General features: G+C 35.9%; 1 protein-coding gene across 2 annotated transcripts in view; it reads right to left on the reverse strand.

The window, feature by feature from the left end:
• The window catches only part of LOC145514263 (uncharacterized), a 1,003,391-nt gene that overhangs the window by 623,022 nt on the left and 358,078 nt on the right, over positions 1-22,291 (reverse strand). Inside the window, exon 2 of one of the 2 annotated variants that reach the window (XM_081511609.1) lies at positions 13,575-13,615. The exons of the other annotated variant lie outside the window; for it this stretch is intronic. The gene's annotated coding sequence lies outside the window, so the exon portion shown is untranslated. The remainder of the gene's footprint in view (positions 1-13,574; positions 13,616-22,291) is intronic. 2 annotated transcript variants of the gene reach the window in all.

Raw genomic sequence — 22,291 nt, forward strand, 5'->3', positions numbered from 1 at the left:
TCAACCATGTCTCTCTCTTTAACACTAATCCTCTTCAAGGATTTCTAATTTCAGTGAATGGCACCAGACTTCTTTTGTAGCTAGAACCCTGAGTCATTCCTGATATTTAACCTCTCTCACCCACTCTATCAGTCAGGGTACCAGCAGGAAACAGATGTCACATTCATTAGAATAACTATAAAATATTTTAACTATGGGAGTCTTCATAAAGGGTGGACAGTAAGGAACAGTACAGTATCCTGGGACTCTTTACCACCTCTGCCACAAAAGAGCCACTAGAATCCAGAAGGAAAGAGTCCTGTAGATCTGCTGACTTAAAAGAAGCAGCAATTTTGTTTGAGAATGGAGCCATCCAAGGCAGCCCTACAGGGAGGTAGCCAGAGGAAGAAATGTCCTTACCTAACTGACTTACATCCATTGTTTTCCTGTTGATTCTCACTATTAGCTAGACCAACACAAAGCCAAAGACTAGGGAGCCACTGATGTGGTCTATACAGCTCAGCCTCCCCTGGGACAAGAGGAGAGCGGCAGACAGGGGAGTGAATTTAAAGGAGAAAACTGTGTAAGCACAGTGCTGTTCCCCCTTTCTCTACCTCCAAGTCTTGTAAATATGTATTTAATCTGTCAGTTTCCTCCTACCTTCCCTAATATCACCACTAATCTAGTACATTTACGATAATGCAAAATTTTTAAAAAAAAATTTTTGAAGTTCTTTCCAAATTAGTTTCGTCTTATTATTCTGACCCTTCCAGCTAGGCTCAACTGAGCTTCCTACAATGCATATAAATCATGCCCCCTTCCCAATTTAAAAGATATCAATATTTTGATATTAGGATAAAGGTCAGAATCCTTAAAATGTCCCCTTTCTGGAAAATTCTTCCATTTCTCATTACCTACCTAACTCCTCATTTTCCTTCAGATCTTTGTTCAGTCCTCACTCCCTCTTCCAACTAACCCTGTTTTTTTCCTGAAAAATCACTTATTATTCATATCCATAGCATGACCGACTTGTACTGGTAATATTTATTATTTTTGTAATATAACGTTCATTTGAAGAATTCTTGGTTTCTCCCATAACCTGTCTCATTTTGCCTTAGTATTACATCCTCAGTGCCAGGATGAAACTAATAATAAAATATTGTAAAACACTGTAAAACACAATGAACCATAAAGAATTTATCTTGAATGAATAAATGTCCTAACTAACAATTCCATCAACTTACTTTTCCCCCACAATATACATGATAGATGATGTTCACACATGTGAAATACTTGCCCGAATGTTGTGGGGTTTTGATAAGTCTGTCCACAAACAGCTTATCCTCTCTTCATCTGGCCCAAGAACAAAGTTGGATATCTTGCTGAAATGACTAAACAGGGTTGATTTAGACTGAATTAGACTCTCTTCAGGAGAAGGCAATGGCACCCCACTCCAGTACTCTTGCCTGGAAACTCCCATGGATGGAGGAGCCTGGTAGGCTGCAGTCCATGGGGTCGCTGAGGGTCGGACATGACTGAGCGACTTCACATTCACTTTTCCCTTTCATGCACTGGAGAAGGAAATGGCAGCCCACTCCAGTGTTCTTGCCTGGAGAATCCCAGGGGCAGGGGAGCCGTGGGCTACCGTCTATGGGGTTGCACAGAGTCGGACACGACTGAAGCAACTAAGCAGCAGCAGCAGCAGCAGCAGATTCTCTTCTGCTGGGACTACTACCTTTTACCTTGCCCCAATCTAAGACCTTCCTTTGGCTGTAGCCTTCTTGTCATGAGGGTCTTAGTTGAACTGTCCCTTTCTCAGTGAAATCTGCCCTAATGATACAGTATCAGTCACTATAACACCACATTATTTTCTTTCCTCTGTATCACATATCATGATCAAAATCTGTCCTGTGACGATCTTGCCTATATGTAACATATATATTAAAAAATCTGTTCTGTGACTATCTTGCTTATATGTAATATATATATAAAACTCTGTGGACTGCAGCCCACCAGGTTCCCCTGCCAACGGGATTCTCCAGGCGAGAATACTGGAGTGGGTTGCCATGCCCTTCTCCAGAGGATCTTCCCAACCAGGGAATCAAACCTATGTGTCTTATGTTTCCTGCATCAGCAAGGCAGGTTCTTTACCACTAGTCCTACCTGGGAAGTACACACACACACACACACACACACACACTCTTTGCTATCTACTTTGTAACCAGAGCCAAACGACCTGTCAGGAACATAGTAGAGGTTTAACTAGCTTGTTGAATCAATTTCTCTTTTTTAATTTCAATTTCTGCATTCCGAGGTCTGAAATTATAAACATTTAAAAATATCACTACAGTAGCAGAGCAATAAAAAAACATATTTCACTTGTGGAATACTAAATGTAAATTCATTTTGTATTTTATAATATTTTCTAATTCATTTGTGCTCTTATAAAACCATAATAATTGCTATGTAGTGTTTATAAGTGAATAAATTATGACAAAATTCTTAGATGGCATTATTTCAAGTAATAAATTATAGCATTTTACATTCTTTTTAAAATGTATTTAATTTTATAGATAATTGTTTAATTTTCCCTTTCAGTATGTTTAAAATACTTTTTGTCTTTGAACTTGTTTATGCAAAAATATTTTCTCGAGTACAAAAATCTAAAAATAACTTTAAATTATGTAAAATATTTTTCAATGAATAAGGGTATTTTTATTTCATTTGAGAATTCTTGAGGAAAAAAGACACCATGTTGCCATCAGAACAGTTATTATCTACAAAGACTGTATTGTGGAAATGTATTAAAAAGAATTCTTTGAGATCTCCTTTTGAAATATATATATATCATATATATATACACACTCACACACATAGTATAAAAAGACTGCACATATTGGAGATATCTATTACAGTTTAAAAGAATATTGACATCCTATAAAGAAAGAAGAACCAAAAATATCCGAGTCACAATATTCAACTTGGTGTTCAAGATCAGAACAGAGGACAAATATCTGCTTTCATTTATAAAAAATGTTTTTAAGGTACGTCTTTTCATTTTTAAAATGTTATTCCTAGCAACAGGCTGTATTTCATGGAAATGACACAATGGATCTCTCTCTCCTTCTCTAACAATTCATATATATCATCTTGTCAAAACTGTGTGTGTGTGTGTGTGTTTAATTGTACTTTAGTGACAGAAAAGCAAAGATCTCAAATAATTGAATGTGTTCTGAAAAATTCCTATAGTGAAACTAAGAGCAGGATCTACCCTATTACACAATTTGAAGTTTCTCTTATTTCCCTCACAAAATTAAGGAATTAAAAGCAAACTATTGCTACCAGTGTTTTAAGTACATTTACATTAAATGTATGGAGTGAAAGGCAATGCCAAAGAATGCTCAAACTACCGAACAACTGCACTCATCTCACACGCTAGTAAAGTAATGCTCAAAATTCTCCAAGCCAGGCTTCAGCAATACGTGAACCGTGAACTTCCAGATGTTCAAGCTGGTTTTAGAAAAGGCAGAGGAACCAGAGATCAAATTGCCAATATCTGCTGGATCATCAAAAAAGCAAGAGAGTTCAAGAAAAAAATCTATTTCTGCTTTATTGACTGTGCCAAAGCCTTTGACTGTGTGGATCACAATAAACTGTGGAAAATTCTGAAAGAGATGGGAATACCAGATCATCTGACCTGTATCTTGAGAAACCTGTATGCAGGTCAGGAAGCAACAGTTAGAACTGGACATGGAACAACAGACTGGTTCCAAATAGGAAAAGGAGTACATCAAGGCTGTATATTGTCACCCTGATAATTTAACTTATATGCTGAGTACATCATGAGAAACGCTGGGCTGGAAGAAACACAAGCTGGAATCAAGATTGCAGGGAGAAATTTCAATAACCTCAGATATGCGGATGACACCACCCTTATGGCAGAAAGTGAAGAAGAACTAAAGAGCCTCTTGATGGAAGTGAAAGAGGAGAGTGAAAAATTTGGCTTAAAGTTCAACCTTCAGAAAACTAAGATCATGGCATCTGGTCCCATCACTTCATGGCAAATAGATGGGGAAACGGTGGAAACAGTGTCAGACTTTATTTTTTTGGGCTCCAAAATCACTGCTGATGGTGATTGCAGCCATAAAATTAAAAGACGCTTACTCCTTGGAAGGAAGGTTATGGCCAACCTAGATAGCATATTTAAAAGCAGAGACATTACTTTGCCAACAAAATCCATCTAGTCAAGGCTATGGTTTTTCCAGTGGTCATGTATGGATATGAGAGTTGGATGGTGAAGAAAGCTGAGCACCGCAGAATTGATGCTTTTGAACTGTGGTGTTGGAGAAGACTCTTGAGAGTCCCTTGGACTGCAAGGAGATCCAATCAATCCATCCTAAAGGAGATCAATCCTGGGTGTTCATTGGAAGGACTGATGTTGAAGCTGAAACTCCAGTACTTTGGCCACCTCATGTGAGGAGTTGACTCATTGGAAAAGACCCTAATGCTGGGTAGGATTGGGGGCAGGAGGAGAAGGGGACGACAGAGGATCAGATGGTTGGATGGCATCATTGCCTCGACGGACATGCGTTTGGGCAGACTCCGGGAGTTGGTGATGGACAGAGAGGCCTGGCGTGCTGCAATTCATGGGGTCACAAAGAGTCGGACACAACTGAGTGACTGAACTGAACTGAACTGAAGTTTCTCAATGACCTAGACTCAAAAAATCCATAAATATATGTTTATTCTTTATTTATACTTGGTTTCTATCTCAAGCTCCAATTCCTTATGGTAGTAAAAATAACATCTTTGTCAACTTGACATCTTGTCAATGGGGTAAGTTTTCTTAAATCCTGCCCTCCCCACAACTCATTACTTTTCCCAGGAATGATGTTTTCCGCCAATATCCATTCTACTACATAGATATGGTAGACAGATAATGGTACAATCATTCTTCTTGCACAGAGGTTGGCTTTGAAATGAATATGTGAATTATTTCTGGTTGAGGAGGTATGAGTGGAAAATGTCTTGGAGAAGGAGGTTTATAATGGTTTTCCTGTCTTATTTATAATGGTTTTCTCACACCTAAAGAGTCAAAAAGTATCAATTGTCTTGCCTTTCTCTGTTTTTTCTTGCTTTTGTTGGTAATGTATAAAATAGCTGCACCCAACTTGATATCAGCTTGTGGACAAAGCCAATCCCAGAAATAGGCAATGCCAAGAGAACCTCTGAAAAATAGAATAAGAAACTTGCCATCACACCTAAAGTCATTTTTCCTCTGGATTTCTTATTAAGTTAAAAAGAATAAATTTGCTTATTATTTACCATAGTTTAAGCCCTTACTTTATAGCAGACACTAAAGTTAATTTAAAGACGAGGAAATCAGGCTTAGAAAAATCCTGTGATTTGTTCCTCAAAGCTACAGAATGAGTTCAGGAGGTGAGATACCAATACAGATATTTGACCCAAGAAATTTCAATCTCTCCTTTATGTAGTGCTTTGACACATATCAATTATCATGGAGCTTAAGTTTCTACTGTATGGTCTCATAAAATTTAAAGCAGTCATTACCTGAAACCAACAATCAAATCCTAGCTCGTGTTCTCACTTACTAAATCAAGCATAGTTCTGGAAATATAATTAGAAAATTATATATCTGTAAACTTGCTATATCATTTCTAAAACAAGAACCTTGAGAAAAAAGATCTATGCGGTCTAATCTAAGTGTCTCCATCTTCTTATCACCTAGGCAAAAAATAAATAAAAATTAAAAAATTCTACCATAAGTTAGGAAGAGAGAGGTAAAAATGCAGAATATTGCAGATTCACTTGGAGCTCTAAATATTAGTTTCTCAAAATGGAAAGATAACCTATAGACTAGGAGAAAATATCTGCAAATGATACAACTGACAAGGTCTTAATTTCCAAATATACAAACAGCTCATACAACTTAATATTTAAAAAAAAAAATCCAATCAAAGGAAAGAAGACCTAAACAGACATTTCTCCAGAGAAGCTATATAGATGTCCAACAGTCACTTGAAGAGATGCTTAAATACACTAATTATTGATACTAGAGAAATATGAATCAAATCTAACAATGAAGTTTTAACCTCACACTGGTCAGAATGGCCACTGTAAACAAGTCTACAAGTAATAGATGCTGTAGAGGGTGTGGAGTAAAGAAAACCCTCCTAAACTCTTGGTTGGAATGTAAATTATGCAGCCACTATAGAAAACAATGTAGAGGTTTCTTAAATAAATAAAAACAGAGTTATCATATGATCCAGATATCCCAATCCTGGGCATACATACATTCAGAAAAGATGAAAACCAAGTTGAACAAAAAATACGTGCACTCCAGTGTCCACAGTAGTACAATTTACAACGATGGAAGCAACTTAGGTTGCTTCCATCGATAGATGGATCTATCCATTGATAGATGTATGGATAAAGATGATTTGGCATATATATATATATACACAATGGAATATTATTCAGCCATAAAAAGAATGAAATATTGCCATTTGTAGCAACATGGATGGACCTAGAAATTATCACACAAAGAGAAATAAATCAGACAAAAATATTTCAGTATATCACTTATATGAGGAATCTAAAAGAGTATACAAATGAACTTATTTACAAAAGAGAAACAGACTCACAGACATAGAAAGTAAGCATGGCTATCAAAGAGAAAGTGAGGGGAAGGGATAAATTAGAAGTTTCTGATGAACAGATATACACCATAATATATAAAGAGATAAACAACAAGCATTTGCTGTATCACAAAAGGAACTATATTCAATATCTTGTAATAACAGAATGGAAAAGAATTTGGGAGATATTCCTTAATTATTTCAATTTGAACTCCCCATTACCTTACTATTCCTGTTATGTATTTACTCATATTCTAGGCATTGTTTAAATGATGTATCAAATATCAATCCCTTCAACTGGAATCTAAGTTCCATAAAGAAAAGAATATTTGCTTCCAAATTCCACAATTTGGTTCACAGATATAATTTCATATTAATACAATAATTTGTTTAATACATGATCAAATTGCCACATGCTTGGTCTAAAAATAGAAAAGATAGCAAACACGTTTTGAGTGTAACTGAGTGCTGAAACTAAACAAAGAACTAAGCTAAATGTGATACACAGTTTGATTTAACTTTCAAAATAAGCCTATAAGATGGGCTTTCTGAGGGAACTTAAGCTCAGAAACATTAAACAACTTATCTAATGGAAAATGGGTAGTACACAGAGAGACTGTGAGATCATGAAAACTCTTACAGTAGAATGTGTTGATATCTTTGTTGGGTAATCAATTCAAACAAGACACACAATGATAAATTATTGTAAAGTGCGTGAGAAGGTAGTTTCATGAACAACTAGTGTGAAAACCACATTGATTTCAATTCAGTTCAGTTGCTCAGTCATGTCCTACTCTTTGCAACCCCATGGATTGCAGCACGCCAGGTCTCCTTGTCCTTTACCCACTCTCGGAGTTAACTCAAACTCATGTCCATGGAGTTGGTGATGCCATCCAACCATCTCATCCTCTGTTGTCCCCTTCTCCTCTCACCTTCAATCTTTCCCAGTATCAAGGTCTTTTCCAATGAGTCAGTTCTTCATATCAGATGATCAAAGTATTGGAGTTTCAACTTCAGCATCAGTCTTTCCAGTGAATATTCAGGACCGATTTCCTTTAGGATGGGCTGGCTGATCTCCATGCTGTCCAAGGGACTCTCAAGAGTCTTCTCCAATACCACACTTGAAAAGCATCAATTCTTCGGTGCTCAGTTTTCTTTATGATCCAACTCTCACATCCACACATGACTACTGGAAAAACTATAGCTTTGACTAGATGGACCTTTGTTGGCAAAGTAATGTCTCTGCTTTTTAATATGCTTTCTAGGTTGGTCATAACTTTTCTTCCAAGGAGTAAGTGTCTTTTAATTTCATGGCTGCAGTCACCATCTGCAGTAATTTTGGAGCACCTCCCAAAATAAAGTGTGTCACTGTTTCCATTGTTTCCCCATCTATTGCCATGAAGCGATGGGACCAGATGCCATGATCTTAGTTTTCTGAATGTTGAGTTTTAGGCCAGCTTTTTCACTCTCCTCTTTCACTTTCATCAAGAGGCTCTTTAGTTCTTCATTGCTTTCTGCCATAAGGGTGGTGCCATCTGCATATCTGAAGTTATTGATATTTCTCCTGGCAATCTTGATTCCAGCTTGTGTTTCAGCCAGCTCGGCATTTCATATGATGTACTCTTTTAGAAGTTAAATAAGCAGGGTGACGATAAACAGCCTTGACATACTCCTTTCCCAATTTGGAAGAAGTTTGCTGTTCCATGTCGAGTTCTAACTGCTGCTTCTTGACCTGCATACAGATTTCTCAGGAGGCAGGTAAGGTGGTCTGGTATTCCCATCTATTGAAGACTTTTCCACAGTTTGTCGTGATCTACACAGTCACAGACTTTGGCATAGTCAATAAAACAGAAGTAGATGTTTTTCTGGAACTCTCTTGTTTTTCCGATGATCCAACAGATGTTGGCGATTTGATTTCTGGTTCCTCTGCCTTTTCTAAATTCAGCTTGAACATCTAGACGTTCATGGTTCACGTCCTGTTGAAACCTGGCTTGAAGAATTTTGAGCATTACTTTGCTAGTGTGTGAGATGAATACAACCGTGTGGTAATCTGAGCATTCTTTGGCATTGCTTTTCTTTGGGATTGGAATGAAAACTGACCTTTTCCAGGCCTGTGGCCACTGCTGAGTTTTCCAAATTTGCTGACATATTGAGTGCAGCACTTTCATAGCATCATCTTTCAGGATTTGAAATATCTCAACTGGAATTCCATCACCTCCACTAGCTTTGTTTGTAGTGATGCTTCCCAAGGCCCACTTGACTTCGGACTCCAGGATGTCTGGCTCTAGGTGAGTGATCACACCAACGTGGTTATCTGGTTCATGAAGATCTTTTTTGTACAATTCTTCTGTGTATTCTTGCACCTCTTCTTAATATTTTCTGCTTCTGTTAGGTCCATACCATTTCTGTCCTTTATCGAGCCCATCTTTGCATGAAACGTTCCCTTGGTATCTCTAATTTTCTCGAAGAGATCTCTAGTCTTTCCCATTCTATTGTTTTCCTCTATTTCTTTGCAATGATCACTGAGGAAGGCTTTCTTATCTCTCCTTGCTATTCTTTGGAACTCTGTATTCAAATGGGTATATCTTTCCTTTTCTCCTTTGCCTTTCACTTCTCTTATTTTCATTGCTATCTGTAATGCCTCCTCCAAAAACCATTTTGCCTTTTGCATTTCTTTTTCTTGGGGATGGTCTTGATCCCTGTCTCCTGTACAATATCATGAACCTCAGTCCATAGTTCTTCATGCACTCTGTCTATCAGATCTAATCCCTTGAATCTATTTGTCACTTCCACTGTATAATCATAAGGGATTTGATTTAGGTCATACCTGAATGGTCTAGTGGTTTTCCCTACTTTCTTCAATTTAAGTCTGAATTTGGCAATAAGCAGTTCATGATCTGAGCCACAGTCAGCTCCCAGTCTCGTTTTTGCTGACTGTATAGAGCTTCTCTATCTTTGGCTGCAAAGAATATAATCAATCTGATTTTGGTATTGACCATCTATTTATACCCATGTGTGGAGTCTTCTCTTGTGTTGTGGGAAGAGGGTGTTTGCTATGTCCAGTGTGTTCTCTTGGCAAAACTCTATTGGCCTTTGCCCTGCTCCATTTTGTACTCCAAGGCCAAATTTGCCTGTTACTACAGGTATTTCTTGACTTTCTATTTTTGCATTCTAGTCCCCTGTAATGAAAAGGACATCTTTTTTGGTTGTTAGTTCTAGAAGGTCTTGTAGTTCTTCATAGAACCATTGAACTTGAGCTTCTTTAGCATTACTGTTCAGGGCATAGACTTGGATTATTGTGATACTGAATGGTTTGCCTTGGAAATGAACAGAGATCATTCTCTCATTTTTGAGATTGCATCCAAGTACTGAATTTCAGACTCATTTGTTCTTTTTAAAGTGGGAAAAGTCACATATTTGTGATAAAGAGTCTAGGTCTTTATCAGGTTCTCACTATAATAGATGCCAATGCTAAGAGTTCAAAGTGGGGGAGGGAACTGTATGGAGTATATTTTAGGAAGTCTATGGATCATAAGTGTGACATTTCCTCATTCTGGTTTGAGAGCCTCTTCACCTGATATCTTCTGGCTCATGCTAACCTTGCTCTGGTGTCAAGGTGTTGGTTAAACCCCTTAGCTAAATGCTTTCAGTATCCTAACCTTGTTTCCTTCTTTATTTCAGCTTTACAATTCCAGTGCTTCCATTTTGCTTTCAGTTTATCTTAGGAAGCTCTATTTCTACCGTGTCCATTATCTGTTGTTCTGTGTCAATGTTATTTAAAAGTGATGATGAAAATTACTCATTATGTTTCACTGATTTATTTATATTGATAATTTGATTGTCAGATGTGTTCTTACTGTAATAACAATTTTTACATAGGTTCAAGCACTTTGGAGACCCAGTCCATAATAAGTAAGCAGTTCAAGTCATCAAAAGGAAGAAATCCACAGTGGATCAGTGCCGTTAACAACAGTTTTTCCTTAAATGGTTCTGAACCTACAGTCTTGGCTCTGTCTATATAGTTTAAACCTCTGATCCATTATTACTGATTTTTACTTATTTTGGTTTCATTGTTTTTCTGATATACTAAATTCTGTTTTGAACCTGTAGAATCCTGGGTAATGATCTGCACTATCCTGTCTGGAGGTTACCCATCCTAAGACGACTCTATCAAAAAAAAAAAAAAATTCCCTTTAAATTTGGCTCATTGAAGATTGATTTGAAATATCTTACAGTCACCTTACCATCATACACACACACAAATAAAATCTCCCTTTCTAAGTTAAGCATGGTACTTTGTCTCAGAGAGACATTTTATCTTATTAGGCACGCTTTCCTGATAGCTCAGTTGGTAAAGGATCCACTTGCAATGCAGGAGACTCTGGCTCGATTCCTGGGTCAGGAAGATCCACTGGAGAAGGGATAGGCTATTCACTCTAGTATCTTGGGCTTCTCTGGTGGCTCAGCTGGTAAAGAATCTGCCTACAATGCGGGAGACCTAGGTTTGATCCCCGGGTTGAGAAGATCCCCTAGAGAAGGGAAAGGCTACCCACTCCAGTATTGTGGCCTGGAGAATTCCATGGCCTGTATAGTCCATGGAGTCACAAAGAGTTGGACATGACTGAGCAACTTTCACTGCCACTATCTATCAGGCACTATCTATCTATCTAACAACAAACAGTTATTTCCTACAAAATGAGATATGTATAAAAATTTAGAGATACATTTTCAAGATTTTCTCTAGATTTGTCATCACTGGTACAAGGAAGAACAAAAATAGGCTAGGTCATCAGAAAAGATAAAAAATGATCTAAAGTTAATTCCATGCAGCTTATTGTTTTTAAAGGTCACTTAAACCTCTTATCTGTACCTCTTCTCTGAGTATTATTAATACTTCCATAGTATTTAACATTAATTCACAATGTGTCTAAAAGTGAAAGCTTTCTCACCTCAGGGATTATTCTAAAATATTGGTGCATTTAGCAAATGCACCAAAAATGTGAATAAATCAAAGACCTTTACAGTGAAAACTAAAAAACATTATTGAAAGAAATTTAGAAATGTATAGTGAATTATAATATGCCAATGGGTTCAAAAGCTCAACCTTCTTAACAGATCAGTTTTCTTCAAATTGACTTCTAACTTCAACACAAGTCTAAATACCCAACACAATTTCTTCATGAAATTGGCAATCTGATTTTATAATTTACAAAATAATGGAAAAAACATAGAAGAGATATGATGGGGAAAATTCCAAAGTTTCTCCCCAAATTTCCACCCCTGAGTATATCTGCCCTGTATAATCTCTAGTCCTTGAAAGTGGGTGGGCATGTTACTCTAACAGATATTTTACAGGTTAGAGTACATTACATGGCAAAGGTAAAGGGATGTTGCAAGTGTAATGAAGATCTCATATCAGATGACTTTAAATTAATCAGAAGGGAGAATACTCTGAGTGGGCCTGACCAGGTCAGGTGAGACCTTCAAAAGCACTGGACACTTTCTGAAGGAAGAGATCTGGAACATGTGGGCATGTGAGGTCCTACACAAGGGGCCATGTAGCAAGAAGCTGATGATGGCTTCTTACAGTTGAGAGTGGTCTCTGGCTAGACAGCAAGAAAACAGGGACTAAGTCCTACAGCCTCAAGGAATAAAATGTTTCCAAAAATCTCAATGAGATTGAAGGGGACGCTGAGATCCAGGTGAGAACACAGTCCTAGCAAACTCCTTGAGGTCAACCTTGAGAATTTGAGAGGAGAATCCAGTTATGCTATGCTCAGACTTCCGCCCTGAAGAAACTATGAAATAATAAATTGATGTCTTAAACCACTAAAGTTCTGACAATCTGTCACTCAGCAATAGAAAACTAATACACCAATACAAATTTGAAAAGTAACAGCAAAGTTGGAGAATATATACCACCTGATTTTAAGACGTATGAAGCCACTATAATCTAGATCGCTTTGTACTGTTGAGAAGCTATGCATAATGATCAATGAAATAGAATAAAGAGACCTGAAACTAGACTTAGACATACAGTGTAAATTGATTTTTAGGTAATTTAATGGTGAATGATAATCTTTTCAACAAATGGTGCTGGAACAATTTGATATCCATATGAAAAAATATGAATCCTGACCATTCATACCATGAAGTAAAACTTCTAGAAGATAACATAGTAGAAAAATCTTAGTGACATTTGCTTAGGCAAAGATTTCAGAAATAGGACCAAAAAATAAACCCACAAAAGAAAATACTCATCATAATTTGAACTTTAGCTCTTTAAAACTTTAAAACTTTAGCTCTTTAAAAGATACTTTTAAGAACATAAAAATGCAAGCCACAGTACAGTATATTTGTAAAATATCCAAGAAGCTATGGAAATATAGGATATAAAAATAACTCATATAACTCAATTACAGGTAGGCAAAAAATCCTCTTAAAATGGACAAATTTTTTGAATAAACACAGATAAGGAAAATATAATAGTGGTAAATAAGTACATGCAACAATATTCAATATCATTAATTGTTAGGGAAAAATAAATTATAACTACAGTGACTTCCCTGGTGGTCCAGAGTCTAAGCCTCTGTGCTCCCAATGCAGGGGGCCCAGGTTCAATTCCTGGTCAGAGAACTAAATCCCACATGCTGCAATTAAGAGTTCTCATGCCCCAACTAAAGATTCCATATGTTACAACTGAGACCCAGCACAGCCAAATAAACAAATAAATATATATATTTTTAATCTATGCACTATTGAAAAAAACAAAACAACAATAAAGCACCACTATATTCCTAGCAGAGCACTAAATTTTCAAAAGCTAACCATACCAAGTGCTGGCAAGTATATTGAGCAACTGATTCTCAAATGCTACTGATGACCATGTAAAATAATAAAACCACTTTGAAAATTTAACTTTAAAAGTTAACATACCCCTACCATATAATCCAGCCATCCAATTCCTAGCTGTTTACCTAAGATAAAGAAAGACATATGTCAACACAAAAGCCTTCACATAAATGTAACATCCACATTATATCTAATAATGCATTATACATAATATATATTTACTTACATATATAACTCATTATTATTCTTGAATGCCTGACAACATATCTTTCATGCATTGTTGCCTCTGTCCTTTTGGCACCCAATCCCCAGCTGAGAAATAATTTAAAAAAAAATCTTTTTCTCACAGTAACAGCCCCTTTTTCTCCCCAGGCCTTTCATTAACTTCCATGGGAATTGAATTTGGCTGCATAGAGACTGTAGATACTTGAACAAGAAAGACATTTGATTCTTTTGCTAAACAATTTTAAGGTCTAGGAATTGGTAGTGACTTAGCTAAGGTAACATTAAGACATAACTGGTACCAAAACAGGTGTGCGGGCATCAAGTTTTTTCTTTCTCTCCCTTTATATTATTTTTTCTTTGTTGATGTGGATGCTTAATGTTGTTGGGGACTATCATACTAATAACTGCTTCTATATAATATCTACATTGATGGAATCTTGATTAACATATTTTAGAAAGTTTTAGAGATTGTATGTATGTGTATTTCTGTGGCACAATCAGTTGACTTACTTGGCTGCTAACCAAAAGACTGGTGGTTAAAACCCACTCAGGAAAGCAGCTGCACTATTTTAGGATCTGAAAAAAGTCAAGTTCATTATCATAAATTTTATTGTGCACATAATCTCATTTTTATTGACTCTTCTATTTTTAATCAAATTGTCCTTTTACTACACCTTTTCTTCAACTGGTATGTTTAAGCCAACATATCAATTTCATTCATTTTGTTTATGTGTTTAAAGCAACCACATACATTTTGGTAAGTCAGCTCAATCTCTGTAATTTTCAAATTCAATTAAGTTGAAAGCTTTGTCTATTTTTATAAGAGCAACTGCTGAAAGCTAATGCCTCGTGGAAAAATGTTACAAGGACAAAATATCATGTAACAGAGAAAGAGGAAATGTACCTTTATTTAACAGACAATCAGGTGAGATTTTTCAAATAGTCTATCAATTATATAGAAGATACTATTTAAAATCATATGTGGCTTCAAATGCCTCTTTAAAACACAGTGCAAGAGAGATCTTAATTTTTTGTTTTAGTTAAAGATTAAAAAGGTACATTTTCTGCAGAAGCACACTAATGTTCAATAATCTTAAAACTGGCTTTTTAACTTTGTAGCTATATATAATAAATTTGATTTGTGTTCACAGAAATGGTAAATCAAAGAATGACTTTTACTGATTTGTATTCAAAATTAGCAGAATATTCTTGATGCAAAACCTTCTCAGAAAATGTACTTTTAAGTGCCTTATGTTGCCCCCACCTACACTAGGAGGTTTGCTTTAAGACTGCTCAGCTAACATTTCAAGTCAAGAAATATGTATTAAACCTAACTCTATGCCAAATACTATGAAACATTCTGCACACAGGTTTATAACTATGATCATAATCCCTAAGGAACTCACGGTCTGGGAAGATCAACAGCCTCGTGTTTACCTATTATATCAGGAAGATAACAAAGGATGCTATAGCAGAGTTACAAAAATCAATGGATCTCTAGCACAAGGAGCAATACATATGTAAGGAAAAAAGTTATGATTGAGCTAAGACTTAAGGGTTAAATTTATAAGTGTAAAGAGATGTTTTAAGTTGGGGAACTGGCATAAACAAAGCATAGAGGTAGGCTTCACGGAGCTGAGTATCCATGCAGATGGAAAAAGCACAAGTAAGTAGGTGTGTCAGGGTGAGCCTGGGAGGGAAAGGTAGGAGTTTGCTGGAAAAGCCTATGAGGCTCATGGGGCATCTTTAGTACTTTAAAACACCTGTCATACTGCAGTGTACAGTATAGACCTGAAATTAATGACTGGTATAAAACCTTTTCTGTATCATCCAACACAACCTGTATAATCAAAGAGTGGCATTATATTTTGGAGAGCAGTAAACAGTGAGAATCAGTAATGGAAAAGAGAATGAAAATGTATATAGATATAAGATGATACAAAGAGAGCAGAACTGAGAGAACCTATAAATTTTATTGAACTTTTCTCTTTTACCACAAACTGATTCTTCTATGGAGTATTTCAGAAGTAAAGATATTGAGATTTTTGTCTTTTGCTTTGAAGGAATAATTGAGTCAGTTCAATCTGATGAGTAGGTTCAATTATCTCTTACAATTGGTGACAATGTATGTGACGATGTCCCAAGTTTAACTTTTAAAATTGTTTAATACTGTTTTAGAAAAGGCAAAGGAACCAGAGATCAAATTGCCAACATCAGCTGGATCATAGAAAAAGCAAGAGAGTCCCAGAAAAACATCTACCTCTGCTTTATTGACTATGCCAAAGCCTTTGACTGTGTGGATCACAATAAACTGTGGAAAATTCTGAAAAGATGGGCATACCAGACCACCTGACCTGTCTCTTGAGAAACCTGTATGCAGGTCAGGAAGCAACAGTTAGAACTGGACATGGAACAACAGACTGGTTCCAAATAGGGAAAGGAGTACGTCAAGGCTGTATATTGTCACCCTGCTTATTTAACTTATATGCAGAGTACATCATGAGAAACGCTGGGCTGGAGGAAACACAAGCTGGAATCAAGATTGTCGGGAAAATATCAATAACCTCAGATATGCAGATGACTTCACCATTACGGCAGAAAGTGAAGAAGAACTAAAGAGCCTCTTGATGAAAGTGAGAGAGGAGAGTGAAAAAGTTGACTTAAAGCTCAACATTCAGAAAACTAAGATCATGGCATCTGGTTCCATTACTTCATGGCAAATAGATGGGGAAACAGTGGAAACAGTGGCTGACTTTATTTTTCTGGGCTCCAAAATCACTACTGATGGTGATTGCAGCCATGAAATTAAAAGACGCTTACTCCCTGGAAGGAAAGTTATGACCAACCTAGATAGCATATTAAAAAGCAGAGACATCACTTTGCCAACAAAGGTCCGTCTAGTCAAGGCTATAGTTTTTCCAGTGCTCATGTATGGTTGTGAGAGTTGGACTATAAAGAAAGCTGAGTGCCAAAGAATGGATGCTTTTGAACTGTGGTGTTGGAGAAGACTCTTGAGAGTCCCTTGGACTGCAAGGAGATTCAACCAGTCCATCCTAAAGGAGATCGTCCTTGGTGTTCATTGGAAGGAATGATGTTGAAGCTTAAATTCCAATACTTTGGCCACCTGATGCAAAGAGCTGACTCATTGGAAAAGATCCTGATGCTGGGAAAGATTGAGGGCAGGAGGAGAAGGGGACGACAGAGGATGAGATGGTTGGATGGCAACACCGACTTGATGGACATGGGTTTGGGTGGACTCCGGGAGTTGGTGATGGACAGGGAGGCCTGGCGTGCTGCGGTTCATGGGGTCGCAAAGAGTCGGACATGACTGAGCAACTGAACTTAACTGAACTGAAATACTGTTTTCCAGCACATACCCCTCCTGCCCCCCAGAAAAAGAAACAACAACTGTGGTGACTCTTGAGAGTCCTTTGAACAACAAGGAGACTGACAACAAACTAGTCAATCCTAAAGGAAATCAACCCTGAACATTACTGGAAGGGATGATCCTAAAGCTGAAGCTTCATTACTTTGGCCACATGATAGGAAGAGCCGACTCACTGGAAAAGACCCTGATACAGGGAAATAATGGGGGCAGGAGGTAAAAGGGGCAACAGAAGATGAGATGGTTGGATGGCATCACTGACTCAATAGATATGAGTCTGAGCAAGCTCTAGGAGATAGTGTAGGACAGGGAAGCCTGGAATGCTGCAGTTCACAGGGTTGCAAAGAGTCAGACACAACGTCATGACTGAACAACACGTTTTCCTTTAATTTACCTTTCAGGGGTTCATGTTTTCCAAGCAACCATCTCCTCACTTGTTGGGTGCTAGTACTAACTCCTTGTTGAAATGTATCTCCTCTTACAACACACACACTACACTTTTTGAGCTCAAATTTTTACTGAAAATAATTATTTTTGGTTTACATAGGTTACATAATATTTTTTCTCATTTGGAAATTTCAGCTTTGAGTAGAAGATAATCTCTGAAAATCCAATGATAATTTTCTTTGCTAGCTGCAGGTGATATTTGAAGGGAAACAAATAAGAATGAATTATTAAGATTCATACTAAAAAGCATTAGAATAAAACAGGTATTTATCTTTTCCATTCTAAACGGATCTCTCGTTTAATTATTATCTATATGTGAGCCAAAGTAGTACAACTCAATACAGTATTTTTTAAGACAGTACTTTTAACACCAAAAGTGAACTATTATTTTTTGTTCATTCACTTGTTTTAGGTCCTAAAACCCAAAAAATACTTCAGTGATTTGAAATATGACATTTCTCCAGTCGGTGCTTCATCTGCCTCATCTATAAAATAAAGAAAATGGACAAAACAATCTCAAAATCCCCTGTTATAAAAAAGGCTTCTTTCCTAGAATTGCCAGTATGATTTTCTTTTTAAACTTTTGAAAATAGAGGATTTTAAGAAACAGTTTTATAGTGATTCGTTTGGACTTGATATTTTAATGGACAGCCATATTTATCCTCTAAATTAGTTCTCAAAGGTCAAAAAGCAATCAATTATCTACAGCTTTCCTGCTTTAATTGGTAAGTATACATTTAAAAAAGCTTTAAACATCAGTTTTTGCATCCTGTCTCTAACATCTGAAAGGCTCCAAGAGGAAAAGGGGAATCTTTTGCAATATATAGTGGATTGAAGTTCCAAAATTAGATATCTATATTTAATTGCTTTGGCATCTCTAGTTTCCTCATGAAGCTCTGTACACTAGGCGATCTTTACTTTTTTATTTTATTTATACAAGAATATAGGATACCTGAACATTTTAATAGATGTTTTAAGAGAACCTCTGAAGATACTGATATATTAATTTAAAAATTATATAAATCATAAAAAAGCTAATAAATAAGAAGGAAAACAGGCAATTTTACCGAAATGTTAGATATATTGACATAGATGTTCTTCCTTTATTTTGATCTAGTTCTTTGCCTTTTAAGACAGATAAATAAGAATAGTAATAATAACAGTTCTGTATATTGCATTATTAATTTAAAAAATATTTAAAGCTCACAAAAAATTTTCAAGGTGAGACTATTAGCCCCATTTCATGGATGGAAATCTGAAACTAATAAAAATAAAGTTACTTGTCCTAAGTGTCAACGTGGTCGAGTCTAGGAGTTCAAATGTATTGCTACACCCAGGTTCATTCACTTATTTTTCAGTGCATATAACTAGACAGTAAATCACCCAGTGATGGGATAATTAATTCAAGACTACCATCTCATCTACATCCTTTTCATTACTTGATTATGATATGGCCCACCACAGCCACATTTTTCCCCTCTAATTCTGAACTTTATATCACCACTGGCACTTTCTGACTTAGTATTATAAGGTGACTGACTCCTCCCAGTTTGCCCTGGAACTTTTCCTGCTTTTAGTGTTGGAAGTTCTCTAATCTGTGTAGCCCCTCAGACACAGGCAAACTAGGACTGCCAAGGTTTTAAACTTGCCAGGGAGCGTCAAGGTTTTAAAACTGAAACTTCTGTATCCAGAGAACTCAGTCAGTCTCGGGTGAAACAAGATAGTTCATCAGCCTAAATGACCCTCAAAGGTGGACCTTGCCTTTCCTTTAGACTCTGCCTTGGCTAACTCCATTGTCTTAACAATCTCTTATTCATACGCAAATGTGTATGGTACTCTAAACGCTGCCCAGTGAAACTGGCCCATGACCCCAGCTACCTGGAGAGACCAGCCTCCATCATAAGGGATTCAAGATTCTGGCGCTATCAAAAACATGAATAACATTGTTTTAACAATTTTGATCCCAGTATTCATATATTTCGTTCTTCTTTATCTCTAATTCAAAGGAGACATTTGTTGACTCAGAAAATGCCAGATTTTAAGTGCTTAGTGGTGAAACATGGGAGAAAGTTGTGCTTCTAAAACATCTGGAGAAACAAATATTTTCTCACTGCTTATTTTCAGTCCTCTTTTCCAATTCAATAATATTTGCTTTCTTACTGTAATAAGATGAGCTGGAGAATAATGAGACTACAAGCTGGTTTTACCTTGAGAAATGCTTCAGGGGAAACAATTCTAACACTGAAGGAGAGAATTTGAAGTTTATTAAATAAACCAGCTCTCAAAGAAACCATCAATAGACGAATGTTTTAAAAGCATTGCTAACCATCATCACTCAATAAGGGTAACTCAGAGAAACAAATCTCATTATAAATTTCTGCTGAGCAAATCATTTGAATTAAATTAAAAAAAAACCACTTTTCTAAATCATTTTATTAAAGCTACATTAGATATTCACATTATATCCAGATCAAGATATAGAATAAAAATGCCTAAACTTTTAGTTAAAATAATTTCCCCACTGATAAAATGACTGGTATGTAGAAAAAAATAATCTTAGTTTCTTTTAAAATAGAGCAAATTACTAAACATTTACTATTTTAGTTCAGAAAGGGAGCTTAGAGGGTACTTATTTGGAAAGTTCACCCTGAATTCTACAAAAATCTTTGCAGAATAGAGTTTAATGGTTGAATAAAGTATAGCCAAAAATTAAAAGAGCAGTATCCTAAAATTCACCTTTAACACTGAATTCCCTGGTGATCTTAGAAAATTTCCTTTAATTCCTTGACTTTAGAGACAGGGGAACTTAGGTCTCTTTAAACTTAATCAATAATTATATAATTTTTAAAAGCTCGTAAATGAAGAAATTGAAATCAGTGATGGAGAAAGAAACTTAAATTACTATTAAACATTCATCTATGTTATATTTCCTTAGTGAGCAGTTTACTAGATAATGGTCACCATTGTTTCATGCTTTTCAAATTCTAACTTGAAACTTTTAAATTCTAAATTATCTATAGCTACATATGTGTTAATAATTTCATTTTCTAAAATGCAGTATTATTTTAAAAATCTCTTTCTCTAACATATTTCATGTAAGTGGCATATATTATTTAGTATCTCTTGTGTCTCAGACATCAAGCTAAAAGTGGGAATCCAAAAAAAAATGACACACTTTTAAGAATGAACTTCAGTGGGTAAGACAGCCAGGATTTTCTGATTTTTCACTTTAATGATACATATTGATACACATTCTGGAAAACTATAGGACTAAACAGTGAATGGGTCTTTTCCTAACAAACCATTGAAACATTATATTGTCATTGGAAATAAAACAGCAGCTGCTTGATTATAAACAGCACCATTTGGTAGACCTCTATAAACATTAAACAAAGATTAATCCATTTGATTTCTTCATATTTCTAAACAAGGTTTGAATTCCTGCCTTATGCTCTATTCTATGCCAATAAAATAAACTGAGGGTGTCCTTTAACGAAAGACACACTGAAAATTTATGACATCCTAAACATTCCTCTTAAGCTTGGGAAAAAATAATGAACTGTTGTAATAAATGTGGTACAACATTCACTAAAAACTTTTACTCATCAATTTTCTATCAAGTACAAACTATATAGAGAGCAATAAATATGACATGGTTAAGTTTCCTGAGATCAGTCAGGAAGTCAAATCAAGTTGGTTTATACTGAAATATACAAATCCTTGAAAGATTACCTGGTTTGTCCAAAGTCACCCAGCTAACACACGTGAATTCTTGAACTTTTATCTCCTGACTTTCAAATTACTACCCTTTCTAAAGACCTGTGTGATGTCTGATAGCTTTATATTTGGTTTTGGCTTTTTTTCCACATAACTATTTTTAAATTTACTTTCACAAAAATGATCTGAATATATGATTTTGTATCTTTTTTTCCATTAAAATACATCTTAGAGAATCTGTTCATAATAGTACATATATCAGTATTTTATTATTTATCATTATGGTAGACTATATCAAGTTTTAAAAATTACAGTTTTGAAATTAAATGATATAAAATATCTTTCTTCAAGAAACTTGGAACATGGATAATGCTTATCTGTGATTTTTAATGAATAAAATATTTCCAACAGAAATTTTAGGAATTCAAAGTATCCTTCCTTGCACGAGTTTCTTCAGCATTATTGGGACCTACTCATGTGCACTGAACAAAGACCACACCTGAATGCAAGCCAAGTGACAGCTGGTATGCAATTTTTATAGTCATTGACAAATCTAAATACCCCTAAATAAGAATTTAAAATTAAATTACAATTAAAACCCTATATCCTCTTAGAGGGACTCAGACACTTTAACTCGCAGTGGGTGGGGGGAGATCTACCCAGTATACATGCCTTGGCTGAAATGAGTATACATTTTTTTATCATTTATATTTTCCCATTTGGTAACCACAACCTGGCACCTTTAGAACTGTTTGTTTGTTTACAATACTTTCACATGATAGTTATTTTCTTTCATTTTGGTCTAAATGAAGATAAAATAACTCATTCTCATCTAGAATAACTGCTGCTTTCAATCTTCTATATGTGCTGTAGCATAACTATTCAATATTAAGCTTGGCATTTAAAGTATTTAGGATTGACTGAAAGTGTTCAAAAAGGATAAAAGCTTAGTGGACTAATTCAGGAAAAAAATCATATTTATCAGAGCCAATTTCTGTAGCTTGACATTTTATGATTTACTTCTAAG

The sequence above is a fragment of the Giraffa tippelskirchi genome, chromosome 7 (assembly GCF_054371585.1).
Source record: "Giraffa tippelskirchi isolate mGirTip1 chromosome 7, T2T-mGirTip1v1.2.pri, whole genome shotgun sequence".
Taxonomy (NCBI): domain Eukaryota; kingdom Metazoa; phylum Chordata; class Mammalia; order Artiodactyla; family Giraffidae; genus Giraffa; species Giraffa tippelskirchi.